Raw genomic sequence first — 13,887 nt, 5'->3', positions numbered from 1 at the left:
TTTAGCTTTATAAATACAACTGCTGTCAGCAAGAAAAAAAAAAGGATTTATTGAATAAATAATAAGAAAGCTAGAGGAAAATAAAAGTATACATATTATGCAAAACACTGTGTCTGTCCACAGGTCATATAAGGGTCTTATAGAATCATAGATATCCCATGTGAGAATATTTAATAATGGTGCATTTTTGCAAGATACACTTTTTCTCCTGAAGCAAGAGCAGATTGGTAAAACATAGTCCAACTATGATGGCTGTAATTGTTAGCAACAAATGGGGGCTCCATTTTTATGTTTTTATTACCATGGAAAGCCCAAATTCAAAGGCCCTGTGAAGTCAGGAGTTTTACAGAAGTGATAAAAATGAAGAGTAAGACATGACTAGTCTAATCAAACTAGCACTGGCGGTCTATTAAATAAATACAGCTGTATAATAACTACTAAATTTTACTGGATATTGCCTGATTCTGCAATTGCAAGTAAATTCATCTTTATTCACTAAGATTAAGACCTCATACTTCCAAACACCCTACTGAAATCAGTGTTAATTACCAGGTCTTGAACACAGGTTAGCCAGAATACATATTTTTTTCCAATGATTTAACACCTATGATTTGCTTAGTAAATGACAATTTTTGAATCCATGTATTCCTTAGGCAGGTCTGGGAAGCACAAAACAGAGTATATAAGCACCCAATCTTAAAAACTCAGCTTAATTTTGAGATCAGCAAATAGAAAAAGTTTTTCAGTCAGGCCACCAATTTCTTTTTTTTCAGGGAATAATGTGTTCTACAGAATATAATATATTTTCTCTGAAAGAACCTAAAATGCAGTATCAAAATGAATTTGGGCAATAGGCAAGGGTGTGTGTTACTGTGCACAAAGGAGGTGGTTGCGGCACTGAATATTTCACAGAGAACTTTAAAGTATCATTCTCAAGGTTAAAAATTGCTGTTATACATAATACCTCAGTAATTGATAGACATTTTCTCTCTCCAGAGCCCATTTTCTGTGAAAAACACCACATAACATCTGTTCATAAACAGTCCTTCTGTGAGAACACTGACACAGGTCTTGAGCTTCTACTGGCTCAATTCCCCTGCCATACACAGATGGCACGAGGTATTTATACAGCTGAATTCTTTGTAATACAAGCTCAACTATATCTTCAGGTAAGACTATGGGCAAACATGTGCTTATACTATTCTGCTGACTTACCTCAAGTCATTTAAACAGTTCCCTCTGACACAAAGACAAATTGTATCCTACCGTTCTGCAAGTGTTTTGTCTCAAAATCACCTTCAGCAATCAGCACAGAGCTCTGCAGAGATAAGGACATTTTGGGACTTAGAAAACCCACCGAGTTTCGTGTTAATGAGCTAACAGTTATATTAAGATTCAAGGCTCAGAGCTATTCTCCTTGATTTTGATGTATCTGTTCTCCTTCCATAAAAAATATTTGTTTTGATGGTACAATACCTTGTTCTTTTGCATGCAAAATGTTAAATAAAGAGACAAACTCTGGCATTCAACTTTCACATACACAGCAAGGCAGAGTGTAGGTTACCCACAGTTTTTTATGTGCTATGCTAGTTATTCCTTCTAAGCAATTCTAAGTGAATAACACTTTATAATGCATTCAGAAATCGCTTTCCTATTTATCTCCATGAAATGATGGAAGGCTTCAGTTGACTTCTGAAGAAATCTAGGTGCCATGGCACCATCTGCCAGACGACATCCTAGTCCTACGCACACATATGCCCAAGCTTTGGCTGTGGTCTGTGTACACTTAAGAAATAAAGCACATACGTAGAGATTTGCAAGGTGAGAGCCTTGAGAATGAGACGCTCCAAAAGCAAGGACAGCCTGTTGGTGTTTTGAAATGGGGGGGGAGGAGGGGGAGCAAGGGTAAAGTAAACTTGGCCCAAAATTTCAAATGCACGTTGAAATCTCCTTCAATTGTTCTTTTCATACCTTGACCCCTATTACTGAAGTTACTGGAGTCCATGGTGTTTACAGAGAATATCATCTACATAAAGGCATGGGAAAAAAAATCTGAATTCTTGACAAGAGAACCTTTTTATGAGGATACATCCTGATAAAATTTTGGGGAAATAAAGACGTTTTAGGTCATTCTTTCAAGCAGAAGTAGTATATACCTGCAGGGGTCTGGCAACCAACAGCTTCAACTATACACGAATTCTGATTTTTCCCATGGAACATTCAATAAAAAGGTTTTTCTGGAACTATTCATCCTGCAGAATAAATCAGAATACACTTTCCCTGTTCAGGGGAAGTATGGGACATGTTTCAGGATACCTGTGTCTCTGCTGGCTGGGTGACCCCACAATGGTGGGGTCCATCATGCACAGGAAGGGTAAAGCAATAGTCCTAGGGGAGAGGAGCAAAGCTCCTGTTGTGTGTAGTGGGACTGGGGAACCCTCCAACAGGAGCAACACAACTCTGCTACTCCCAGAGCTCCACTCGTAGGTACGTCTCCATCAGCATTTTCAAATATGAAGGAGTATGAATTTGTCTATTGGCACTCAGAGCTACAGGGACTCGATGGATAGATGGATTTCACAGGGCAAGAGGCGTCCCTTAGCAGGGGACCAAAACCAATTAAAAAATTTAAGAGTGGCAGTTAAAACAGTAAAAGAAAGGTGGTTCTGTTTTCAGCTGCACCTCAGACTCCCCGCAGGGTGCAGGCATGTCACTGCATTGCTTTGGTCTCTGCAAATGGGAATATTACTGATGCCTCCTGGTCTCAGGAAGATGTGAAATAAGCCCATTTCTGTTTGTGATGTGCTTAAACACTGTAGCCATCAAAAAGCCAATAAATAGCATGTCCTCACTAAATGTCTTTGTAATACCCTTTTTAAATTTGGTGGCTTCTCAGTTATATTTGCTTTTTTTAAGCTGACGGGGAAAATACAGTCAAATACAGATAAGTTTGAAGAGAGATTATGTGGAAATGGATGCTACTTGCTTTTTTTATACTTTATTATATAAGAATTAACACAGAATGATATTGGTATCATTCAATTTAAATACAGTGCTTGCTTATGGCCTGTAAGATGATCCGACACATTGTAAGCAATGCCTTGATACAGCGTATGTGATGAATACAACTCAGTGTATCAAACACCAACTGTACTAAATCCATGGTAATGCTGCCTTTTTGTAAGTTCTTTATGCTCCAGTAGTTTTCATTTTTATGATAAGTATGAACCAGACCAGCTCAGAATACGTTCCACCAAGTGCTTGCTCTTTTGCAAGAATCAGTCACCTAATATTTATCAATTAAGGCTTGTAGAATAAATAATGCAGGGAATAATTTTATAACAGGGATGTTAAGAAAACATAATTCTCCAAATATAATTTGGCCTGCTTAACACTGAGTGATTTTAATTTTTCCTTCTCCATAAATTCTCCTCCCTGTTACCCAGCATTATTTTACTCAAATGATGTTTCAACTGCACTTAATGCACATTACAATGATCATGTCTTTAGCTTTTTTCTTTTGAAGTTGTGTTGAATTACAAAGTAATATCCTGTTTGAAGAACACTGCTTTGATATGTCTCTCTGCATTTAGTAATTATAAGCTTGTTCTCATTATCAATATGTATTGCATGCTGTTATTTTGTTGTGTTTGCCTGTTTTTTGTTTTTAAACCCAGGAAATATGACTTGGGTAACAAGACGTTTTGATTGTAGATTACATGGGAAGTAGAACTCCATTTCAGAGCCCTGATGTCCACAGCCAAGACTCAGTAGTCCATGACTGTCATCAGGATAAAATTCCTGGATCAAAAATGTGAGAAACGGATCAGTGGCTGGGACGTGACTGTGGGGATCAAGGAAGCCAGCATGGTCCATCAGCCCCACTGCATCGATCTGTTGATGGGACAGCATTATAACTAGCAGGATAAAAACCCAGCAAGAGGCATAGCCAAAGCTAAACCAAAAAATAATCTGAAAGAGGGATTTACATTCCTCTCTCATCAGCATCTGAAAAGGGATTGGCAATCCCTAAGCTTCATGTGTCCAAAACGGAGAGATTTAAGTTATTCACATTTGCTAGCATTTTTGGGACTTCTGAAAAAAGATGTTTCACAAATGAAAGCTATTACAACATCCAAAAACATGCAACAAAACCATACATTTATAGGCAATGCAGATTAACAGAGCTGACACACTTGTAATGAAATCTGCTGAATAATTTTACTGAGAAGTGAACCTATCTGCTGATATCTCTGGATGATTTTACTGCAGAGAACAAGATGCCAGCTGCTGCCCTGATAGACCTCAGCAGCACAGCCAGAAATGCTGGGGATGCTCTGCAAGACCTCCTTGATACATTGGAAGCGAACACACAAACACAGAAGGGTTAAACGAGTGAAGTCTTAGGGAGGTCTGGGCAAAACTTACTTTAGTTTGGATTTAGACCAGAATTTGCCATTTGAGTAACCCTAACATATACATGACAGAGTATAATGTATGTCCTTTTTCTGAGCTGGTTTACATAACTGCCTCTGTAGACTCTGGTCCAATAGTGGTGCCTTTCGGGAATTTCACTGTGGTCAGTAAGATCTTTGTTTTAATAAAGCTGCATAACAAAATATGGCTTTTGCTGGCTGTAAAATATTAAGTGGGAAATACAGTGTAGGGAAATAAGAGGCAGCTAGTGAAAAGAGGTGGTGTTTTTTTAATAAAACTTCCATACAATCATAAGGCACTGGAGGAGCTTGATCCTTTCCCCTTTATGTATTCACATTCTCTGGGATGCAGAGGGGAAACGTTAAGTTTAATTAGAGCTGTGGACCCTGTGGGAATGCCTAGTACATAAGAAAAAAAACCTTAAATATGTGAGCTAGAAAGATTTCATGCTTATATAGTTGGCCATCTCTTTAAGTGTTTGCAAGATCACCCTGGAGATTGAAGCCACTCCAGGACAAGGACCTCATCCTCCTCCTGGTGTCTAATGCACCTCCCTGCTGTTACTGCTATAATAAATAATAATAATCTGTTAGCATTAGGTGAGCATCTCTCACATGATCAATTTCCTGCTGTTGCAGGAGGGTGAATGTTGGTGGACTTTGATCCTTCCAAGATTTTATGTTTCTATCGTAAGAGAATCATAGCACATAAGCACATTTTTTACTAATGCAGTAAGTAAGGTGGCAATATATATTGCACTGACATTAAATGAATATTAAAAGGAATTGAAACCATTTCCACATCATGAGGGGAAAAAACCTCCAAGAATTAGATATACAGTAGCTATTCAACAAAGATACCACTTTTAACCTTCTTCATGGATTAAAAAAGTCAAATCCATTAGACAAGGAAAACCTAGTGTTCAAGGTATACACTGATGTATCTTAAAATATCACTGTTGTTTTTATGTCTGTTTTCGCCTCCACTTTGCCTCTCATACACAAACACCCTGCACACCACCCCCATCGCTTCCCTGCTCCCCACTCTCATCTCATTGTAACATCTCAATAATGTATTACAGTACAAATCCTACATGCATAAGGACTTAGTTTGAAGAAAAAAGTGAGATACAGCACTTCTGTGTATAAATAATACAGGCAGATGTTTCAAAGAGGGATATACATAGCAAAACATCTTATTTGTTGGAGGGTATCAATTCTGTGTACATTACACACTTGTAATTTACATTACTTTTTTATTTTTGTAACATCTCTGCACAGCCATATATTAAATTAGAGATTTCAATCCAGACTGAACAGTCCTCTTTTTACCCCTATTTTGTTGCATCTTGCCAATTCAATGTTTTATTATGTTTTCTGTCATAATATTACTCTTGTCCTTAGAAAACATGTATTTATTCCCACTTGGAATATCACGTAACTACTGTAAAGCACTGCTAAAAAGATGACTACAAATTCTGTCTGAGAATAGAAAACTTGAACTCTTCTATTATCCAAATATTTTTCAAAGATTTCTCTTTTGTATGCATGTCTGTTGCTGACACACATAATGAGATCATGGGAAAAACCACACAGCTGACCTGAACTTCTGGGTATAGAAGTATAAAACTATGAGATCTAAACCCAGTGCATGACCCCGTGCAGTTTTTGGACTTAAAGAACTAAATGCTATTGTGAGAGGAATGAGAGCCTACATATTTTTTTCCTGTAGCATGGCAGAGTTCAGCTGTATTATATTTACAGTTGTCAATAAATGTAACGACATAACATGAAGCATATAGACATCTCTGGTCTCCAGCCTCACCAAGAGAATATCCCGACACCTTCTTGTCACACACAAGGCAGATATTATTTTTATGCACCAAACAGTAGGCAGGATGCAGCAACAGACTGACTCTGTGCTACCACAGTGTGTCTGAGAGGCTGTCAGCACATACTTTGCCTACTTAACGTTGCTCTTTCAAATAATATAAAAATACTTTGGGCTCTGAGTTTCAACCTAGCTCCTGCTATGCCTGACTAGTAAACGGGGAGCCAAAGTTTGGTGCAGCATCTGAGAAATACCTTTATATATAGAAAGGGTGCTCTAGGAGATGGAGGTTATGTATCTCAGCTGTTGAGCTCTGCATACAAGACTGGTTATTAAATTTAAGGGAAAATTTAAGATCTCCTAAAGATTATAAACTACCCTTAATTAACCCCCACGGATCCCATCGACACTGGAATGAGCATAGCTAAATGAAAGGCATCACTGTATATAATCTGGAAGCTGTGGAAACCAGAACTTTAGCATGTAAGTATATAGGACTAACTCTGTCCTCTGAGACCCAAGGATTATTTTGGTTTTTAGGATTTAGGTGAGCACTTCAGAAGAGCACTAAATTCTGAGGGAAATGCAGGAGTCTGTTACTGCTTTAAAACTAGATTTTTTCAAACATACGTAGACAGAAAAATCCTTTTCCCCCACAGTACAAGTGCTATTAACTTAGAAAGGAAGCCTTCTCATTATATGAAAAAAATCAAGCACCAAAACTTCATATGAAGTACAACAATCTAAGGCATGATTGTTACAGTAAGACAAAAAAAGATTTTTTTTTTTAGATTTTGTTAGTTCTTGAAGATGTTAAAACATTTTTGTTCATCTTTCACTTTTTATATTCCATTAGCTTCCCATTTAACTATAAATAAAGGATGAGTGAATAGTTGGTAACGCAGACATGTTACAGCATAATCAAAGTGTTTATTTCTTTTAAAATCTTACCCCTGTATACCTGGCTTTGATTAAATAAATGTCAGAGTGTGAAATAACAAAACATAAATACCCACCTAAATTATAAGTTATATATTAATTTTAAATCATGGAAAATTCTCCTCAGCCCTGTGTTAGCTGGTAGCTGCACTCAACGTTGGAACATTGTTTATTCTTTACTAACTAATCATCCTTCATGGTCTTTCAAAAGTTCCTGGCATTTCACTAGTTTACACATTGATTGAATACTGTTCCCAGAACTGCTTGTGGCACTGTGCCAAATGCTGTGATAATCAGCTGGAAGATTTATTCCAGTTGAGGAGTGTTATAAACATGAGGATTCATAAGGCTCGGCATCAAAAATGAATACTGATGCTTTCTTTGAGAAGGCTGAAAACTTTCTGTGAGCCTTCAACGAGACACACTAATAGTCTTTGCAGTCTCCTTCAATACACAGGCTTTGATTTGAAAAACATAGTCATTTAACTTGATTTGATTTAAATATTAATAACTATCAGAGGTTTTAACAAATTAAAATATAATTTTACAGTGGCATGTGCAGAGCAAATCGTTCATGAAAAAACCTTAAGGAAATTCACAGATTAACTACTGTGCACAGGATCAGACACATTTGCTGCAACAGGATATATTATTATACCGGGAGATGGGTGGAGAAAGAATACAAAGGAAGCTGAAAAAATTCAAAGGGAAGCAGCTGGCAGGTAAATGCACTGAGCCAGAAAGAAATAATAAGGAGAGAGGCAGTGAGTGGAAACGGAAAGGATAGTAATTTCTTAAATAAAGCAACAAGAAGTAGAGAGAAATGTAAGCTACAGATGAGAACCCTGAATAAAATACAGAATAACAAACATTCCCAGTTAGAAAGAGGGAATTGCAGTTTGTCTACTGGCCTAACTGTAACAGTAAATTAGTATTACAGAGACTGAAAAGGTGATACTGAGAGACTATCAGATTAATTAAGAGCCAATGAAACCACAGAGCATGGCTGACTGGCATGTCCAAACTCTACAAGGCTAAGAAGTGCTTACACAGAAATTAAAAGTAGTAAAATGGATGAAGCAACTTCATTGCTTTGTATGGCTGCTGCATCAGTGAAATGATGCTGGTATCAGCTTAGGGCATGGTAAATATCAAAGCCGAGACACTCAAAACTTGCAGTTGTGGGTGTCCAACTTGATGCATCTGAGAGGTGCCTTATGGTCTTCCAAATTTGTTTGCCAAATATAGAAATTACATTTCTCAGTGCATGCACTCGTGCTAAACTACTCCTTGCTGATCAGTTCCTCAACACCATCTTCAAAACTCATTTGAGCTCACTCTGGAGCACTGAGGTGTCCCCCTGCACCTTATAAAAACACTGCCTCTTGCACATGTGTTCACAGTCCCCCACACACCCAACACTCAAATCACTGTGCACTGAATTAAACCTCCAAGAAGTCAACAAGGCCTGCTGCACTACAGGCATCTCTCTATGAAATATGGCAAATGCCATAGATTGAACTCCACAAATATTATGCTTCCTTTAGGAAAAAAAAATTGACACAGAGAAGTTTTCTGGAACTTATTTATGCCTTGTCTTTTTTTACAAGCAACAATTAAGTATTTCATAGATTGGTAGAATGGAGATGTCACTAATATCTAAAGCTACCAAAGCATTATGACAACATAATCTTGACTTCCAAAACTCTCAGTATATTGTACATCTCCCCTTGGATGAGATCAAGGTACAATATTAATGGTGAAAGGGAACAAGGGAACTTGTGGTTTCCTCTGTGTTGCATGAAAGATTTTCAGTCAACAAGGCAGTTTTGGGCAGTCAGTGGCTCTTTACAGCAATGCTGGAGCCAGGGATCAGGTGTTTAATGCTTGTTCCTGTGGACAAAGATGATGTTTTCTCACAATAACAGAAGTAAACATTTTAAAAGCTGCCAAAATATCACTCAGCAGTAGGAAAAACAGTAAATACTCAATAGAGGAGCTCAGTATTTTAATGAGTGCATATTTTGAATCATTTGAAGAAATAAGACATAAGCAAAGACTTGCATGTTCTGACAGGGAATGTCTAGATGTTTGCAGCAAGAAGAGAAATTGAAGAGGGAATGAGGAGATGTGAATTACGATGTTTATAAGAAAATAGTTTCTTGGCAATGTTTCATCTCCTTTCTAACATGATTGCTGTTAGAATGAATTAGTGTTTTGCTTTTCAAAATAGAAAAAAACATTTTTAACAACAAAAACAAAGTCTCCCCCGTCCATTTTGCAAAAGAGGTTTGATGCAGACCTCTTACTGACCAGTCCTGAGCCATGAGATTCTTATGACAAAGCCTCTTATCAAAGCAGGAAATGCCGATCAAGAATCCACTCCTAAACAGTGACTTAAAGGATAAAGAAATAGTGATAACATGTCTGATTTTCCTAATAACCTAAAATTGTGGTTTTGGGGATTTTCTCAGATGCCAAAGGGAGGTTTCTTGGTAGAATTTAAGAGTGAGAACATGAGCCAGACAGCAGCAGTATGCTGTTGACAGCATGGCCCTCTGAAAGTACCCTAAATACCACTAATACAGAGACAAGTACTGAAGATGAGTGACTGAAAACTGGTCCCTCTCCATTGGAGTCCCCATAAATAGGCCAAAAAACAGGAGCAAGATTTGTCAAAGAGAATTATGCTTGACTATTGTCTTTGTGCTGCACTGATGAGGACCACTTCTTGTTTGAAAGCCCTGTAGGCGTACAAATGTGCCCAAAAACATGGAATAGAAAAAGCTGCACCATTTCTCATGGAAAAATGAGATTCTTCGTGGAATCTCATGGGTATTCCCCATCCTCTTTGAGGTGTGGATCCCAGGATAAGGTGTGTTACTCTGTTTGTGGTCTTGACACTGCACATGAGTCAAGACCTCTACTTTTCTACCATTTCATATTCCTCTTTTTCTACTTTGCATTGCTGCTTTTTTCTCCACATTGTCTTTGGCACAGTTTATGGAGAATACTGCTGAAGACTTGCTCCTGGATTGGTAGTGTAAGGTACATGCTAAAATAGAGGAGTGCATTTGATTTCTATTCTGACAGAACATGGATGAGGTACTCTGGATGTAGAGCCAGTTGGGGAGGAAGGGGAAATGTCTATGACTCCAGTCAGCATTCAGTTTTAGGTTTAAAATATTGATTATACCAAGGAGAGAGGAACTGTCAATGTCAACAAGACTGTTCAGCAAACGAGATGTCCAGAAGGGAACAACACAAACAGATCTATGACTTTTGATGCCAGGAAAGGGTTTTCAGATTCTGTTGGCTTTGCTTATACTACATACCAAGATAATTCTGCTGGGCTAGTGAACAGTGCATTTATTATTGTTATTCAGTGCTTTGTTAGGAAACAGTTCAGAAACTATTTGAAGATTCTTAACAAACATTCACAGGTCATTATACTTGAAGATGACAGATATTTTTTACTCTTTACTTGCACCATAGTAAATTTGGCATGCCAGGGTTAAAAATATGCCCTTAGTTTAAAAGGTAAGGTGGGATAAAGCTGCCTGTGAAGAATGTACCACACATAAAATAAAAACAATACCCCTGTTCTTCGTCTGCAACTGGACTTGAAGGTAGCTGAAATAGTTATCAGCTTCATAAAATCAGATTTTCCCCCCCTTATCAGACAGTTTAATACAGATTGTAGAAAGGCTTTCTTGCTATCATTTACAAATTCATGAAATACGACATTCTAAATTAAAGACTAAGACTGGCCTGTTTCTAAATGAGAGATTGCAAATAGCCATCATGATGGCTCCCAGCACATAGGTAATGCTGTAGGGGGTGGCTCCTTGACCCTTATTCCATCATGCAGCACATTGTGACCTCAGAACTTAATTTTGCCTCTTCTGCAGCTGGAAAGGTCAATGTTTTTACTTCTCAACCCTCCCTTCTTCTCCACACTTATGCAGATATTGACACAGAAGGGGAACAATCTGATTTCTGTGTTTTTATCAGTCTTTTGCCCAATTTATCTTTTGGGCAAAATAGCACATATATACTAAAAGGGAATTGGATGAGAAAAGACAAGTTCATATGTAGATAAAAGTGGAGGGAATTTTTGGTTTTGTTTTAAACATATCAAGGCTATTTGGCAGGTATTCTTGATGTCTGAACAGTAACTGTTCCTGTTCCAAAAGCAGCCCTGACAGGATGAAATAGGCTGCTATTTAGCTATCTATAGTCAAAGTATAGATTAGTGAAAATTTTTGCTTGGCAGCATTTTAAAAGAGACGAGCTGGGACCTCTGTCAAAACTAAATCCACAACGATGCAGAGGACAATGCTGGTCATATCTAAAAGGTGCTGTCCTTCCCCTCTACTCATACTCCTGTATTTTCCAAGCTGACATTTGTCTAAATAATCTTGTCCATGCACCGAGACCAGCAGTTTCCACAGGAGGTGAAGGACATGTATTGCTGAGAGCAATCATGAATTGCTCCCCTACAAGGGCTGTGCATCTGACAATCAATCCATAAACACAGGAGAGTGAGAGCAAAAGAGACCCTTTAAGTTATTTCCCCACATTTCAAATCTACTTGACAACAAATCTGAAAGTCAACTGTAATTTTAATCATCCGGTAATGTTTTATGTTAGCCAATTACAGGGCTCCAAGAGATTAGCTGAATGTTTCATGTCTGAAAAATATGTGACTGGGACTAATTCACTGGACCCTTCTCTAACCTGAGGTAGGTATAAATGAGTAGAGCTTCACTAAAATCAATCGAGCTGTATCCAGTTATACTGTCACAGAAATTGGTGCTTTAGACTTAGGATAATTTTCCTAATAAAAATAAATTTTAACCAGTGGATTTTCTTGACTCATACTTGTAATCTAATATTTCAGGCAATATACAGACCTACTAAATCATCCGCTTTCCCTGCATGCATTCCAGATGAGCTTTGCTTTTTACATCCCTACCTACTAGAAAGAATGCTCATGAAACAACCCATAATTCAATTATAAGTACCTCCAGGAACCTTCTAATTATATGTTAGGCAGGTCAGAAATGAAATAGCCATGCTACTCTTTAGTCTTGGATAACAGACTTGAAACGGTGAAAAGAAAAGTTCATCTGTTCATTAAGAGGCCAATTGTAATACAGTTAAGGGCTCCAGCAAGCTGTTTTGTTGAGATCTGAATATCCGTGAAACAAGCCCCTCCAAAGCTGGAAGTTTAGCCAGCCTTTGCTTTTCAGCAAAGAATGGGGAGTTGCTCTGGAGAGTAGGTAGTGTTCATTAGTCATTTGCTTTCTCTTACACTAAATTTGGTTGTAGGAGTTCAGGGGACCGGAATGAAAAACAGCTACAGGTACTTAAAGGTGCTATTCTTTTCTTGGAGATTTCTGCACTTGGTCTTAATTAAATCTCCCATAGGATTGCAGGGCTTTAAAAAAAAATTAATACAAAACAAGAACGTGTCCATCAGGCAGGTTTTTCTAAGCTCTGACAGCTCTAAATGCAGGCAGCTGCAATACAAGCTTGTCCTCAAATCCTTGACAATGACCTCAACCTCAGGGTGAAAGATAATGTAGTTGCTATGCTCATTCTGTGTGGAGTGTCTACTGATCAGAGGCTTGTGGCAAAATATGTATATTTTTTTCTTATGATATAGACTATTGTTCACTGGCAACTCAAGTGATACCACAACATTATCTCTGTGACAGTTTATTTTTTCATTTTTAAATAGGAAGGAATGGCACAAATTCAAGCAGACTTCTACTTCAAAAGCTATAGAGAAATGACTTTGTAATGCCTTCCAAATTAACCCCTCCACAACCACAAGGCTGAAGGTGAAAAGAAAAATTAAGCAAACAAACAGTCTAATCCCAGGTACTTTATAAGGGACTTCACAGACACCTATGCCAACAAAAGGAAGATTTCCCAGTAGAGTGGTTCCTGTTACATTTAACAAGGTATCATTTGGGAGCAGTATCCTCCAGTGGTGAAAAGTGTCACTTAACTGATTTCATTGGAGTAATGACAATTTACATCCTAAGGATCTTCCTTGAAGTGAGAATCTGCCTTCAGTATTTAAAGGCAGATAAATTTTGAGCTGAGAATCAAGCCAGCCATACAGGAACACTGTAGGAATCATAAATGACAAAGGAAAATTCCTACAGTAAGACTTCAATATTAACATTTTTTTAAATTAGTTCTTAATTATCATTCATATTTCAATAATGTATTAAATACATTTAGGAACAGCTATGGGAATATATTCTGATTTAATCTGGGGGTGCAGTTGCCCCAGAGCTGAGGAGGGGATGGATGGTTTCGGCTCGGCATGGGGGCAGCAGCAGTGCCTGTGCTCCACAAGGACAGAACATATGGAAATCTGAGCTGCTAAATATCAAAGTCTTTGTCGCTCAAGTGCAAACTGCAATTTCTGTCAGTGTATAACCTGGCTGGATTTTGAAGGTTTTCACAATAAAAGGCATGTTATGACATAAAGGCTGTCCCCTCACCAACCTTCAAGTCCCTGTTCTGAAGCCTGGGCAGAGCAGACCTGTTCAAAAAGAGCAGCACGATTGCACTACTTGCAAATATTTCTCACAGGAGCATACAAAAATAGTAATTTCAAGTGACACTTCTTAAGCACGGTATTTCTCACAAAGAGGAAAA

This window comes from Corvus cornix, chromosome 12, assembly GCF_000738735.6.
Source record: "Corvus cornix cornix isolate S_Up_H32 chromosome 12, ASM73873v5, whole genome shotgun sequence".
Taxonomy (NCBI): domain Eukaryota; kingdom Metazoa; phylum Chordata; class Aves; order Passeriformes; family Corvidae; genus Corvus; species Corvus cornix.
This window is presented reverse-complemented; position numbering follows the sequence as displayed.